The sequence below is a fragment of the Otolemur garnettii genome, unplaced genomic scaffold (assembly GCF_000181295.1).
Source record: "Otolemur garnettii isolate 467f Iridium unplaced genomic scaffold, OtoGar3 scaffold00177, whole genome shotgun sequence".
In the NCBI taxonomy this organism is placed as follows: Eukaryota; Metazoa; Chordata; class Mammalia; order Primates; family Galagidae; genus Otolemur; species Otolemur garnettii.
Window position 1 is genome coordinate 518,219 of NW_003852572.1, and position 2,694 is coordinate 520,912.

The window sequence follows — 2,694 nt, forward strand, 5'->3', positions numbered from 1 at the left end:
AAAAAAAAAAAAAAAAAATCAGGCAGTGCCTGTGGCTCAGTGAGTGGGGCACCAGCCCCATATACCAAGGGTGGCAGGTTTGAACCCAGTCCCCACCACACTACAACAAAAAATAGCCGGGTGTTGTGGCGGACACCCGTGGTCCCAGCAGCTCAGGAGGCTGAGGCAATAGAATCACCTAAGCCCAAGAGCTGGAGGTTGCTGTGAGCTGTGATACCATTGCACTCTACCAAGGGCAGCAAAGTGAGATTCTATCTCTAAAAAAAAAAAAAAATCTTCTTTTTTGGTATAGTGTTTTTCACCTGCTGTATCTCACCTTGGCATTTTTTTTTTTTTTAAAGAATTTATTGTCTTCACTGAAATTCCTCATCTGTTTATACACATTGTTCACCTTTCCTATGAGATGATTTAATATATTAGGCATAGTTAGTTTAAAGTCTAAGTGTGATAATGCCAAAACTCAGGCCATTCTGGGGTCAGGTTCTGTTGGTCTTTTCTCTCTGTTGTTTTTATATTTCACTATTTACATTCTTGACTGTGGGTCATTTCTTTCTTGCTTTTTTGGATGTTGTGTCATTTTTTATTGAGTACTGGAATGAATATTATGTGTAACAGAACAGTAGAGATGAAAGTAAATAATTTTATGCCCAGAAGTGAATGTGTCTCTTATTCTATAAGGCCCTCAGCTTGTGTGTTTGGGGGGCAGGTGCCGGGGTTGATCCAGACTGTGGCTGAGCTGGGTTTGGGTGGCAGGTGCGTGGGTCGATCCAGACAGTGACTGAATTTGGTTTGGGCTTTGTTGCTGCTTTAGTGGAACAAAGCCTCTCAGTTCCTTCATTAGGGGCACTGCTGTTGCCTTGTGGTTTGTGGGAAGCACCAGAATCTTTGTGTTTCACTCCACAGTTAGATTCCAATAGTTCTCATCTGACTCTGCCCTGGAGAGGATTCTTTCCCCATGCTCCTCCACTAACAGCAGATGGGTGTTCTTGGGTATTCCATATAAGCCTTGAGGAGAGGAGTTTCTTGGTTTCCCTGTCTCAGAGGGGCCCTATGCGCCTGAACCTCAGGGATAAAATCCTTGATTCTCCCCAGTGGCAAACACTGTGCTTCCTCCTTGGTCTGGGACCTGGATTACCATGTCTCCAGAGACTACCGCCTTGCACCTTGGCCATATTGCTCCCCACAGCAGCAAACAGCTTCTGCCTGCTGTCAGCAAGGTGTCTGGCACAGGCAGGTCCCCTGTCTTTCTTTCACTGGCAAGTGGCTTCTCCTGGTGACAATAACAGTGATCTATTGACAGATGTCATTGTTTTTCCATAAATTTTTGTGAACTTTACTAAGACCTCCCCAAAGTAAATACTAAGATTTTGCTTTAAACAGTTCGTTCAAATCTTCATGATCCTTGACAACTGGATTCTCCTTTTACAACAGTTACACAGTTTCTCTCATCTTTTGTTCTCAAGACTTTGGTTTATCCTGATTTTGCCCCATGCTGCCTTATGCAAGGAGCCTGCCAATGTTTTAGTTACAAGGAGTGAAAATCACTCAAAAATATATGAATTAACTGCATTATTCTTCATTTTTAAATATCTAAAATTTGGATTATATATTCGATACATGTGGGTACATGCTGCTATGGACAGAATGCTTATGTCCCCCCCCCCAAATTACATTCCTAGTCTCCAATGTGACACCTGAAGGTGGGATTTTGGTTAGGCCATTGGGGTAGAGCCTTTGTGAAAGGGATTAGTGCTCTTAAGTAGAGACTGCAGAGAGTTCATTTGCTTTTTCTGCCATGTAAGGACACAGCAAAGACGTGGCCTTCTGCAAACCCAGAAGTGGGTTCTCACCAGATGTCAAATCTTCCTGTTCCTTGCTTTTCATGCAAAGATCTGTGAGAACTTAAGAATCAGCCTTTAGTAGTATAAGAAATAACCTTCTGTTGATTATAAGCCATTTAATCTGGGGTATTTGATTAGAGCAGCCTGAATAAGCTAAGATACATGTCAACTTTTTTTTTTTTTTAAGGAAATCAATTTTCATGTACATGTGAAATTCATAGGGAAAATTTTCAAAGTGATTATCTTCATAATTAAAGCTATATTCCTTTACCTTTTTCTTGCTTCACTTAACAAAATGTGACCTGTAAGTGATTAAAGAAGAGAGTATGCTTCTTAGCACGCAAGTCAAGTGCTTAGCACAATACCAGTGCCTAATGGTTTGCTGTTGGTAATAATTAGCGATAGTGGCAGTGATGGTCTACGAGGTCAGACAGTGAGGTCATGAACTCATCCTAGAAAAAGTGCTACATACCTCATTGCTGAATGTCACTAAGGTCATTACGGAAGTAATCCTAATTACCTCTGAATTAGAGAATATCTGATAAATGGAGAAAAGATGCTCTGAAATGCTCATGCAGATTGCACGTATTTAGAAGTGTCCTTACTATTATAGTTAGAAAGGGGTTAGAATGGAAGACATAATTAAACAACCCCAGTCTTTCCCTCAAGCACTGTGAAAAAGGCATGACCACTAAAAATGTAATGGTAGTCTCCTTAGTAAACACTGGAGAGCAACTTATTTTAAAACTTTGCTATCAGGAAAAGGTAGAATAAAAATTGTTAATTGCTTATTACTTACTAAAGAATTATCGAAGCAGAGAAAATTCAGTCTCTGCTTTTGGAATTTCTGTAA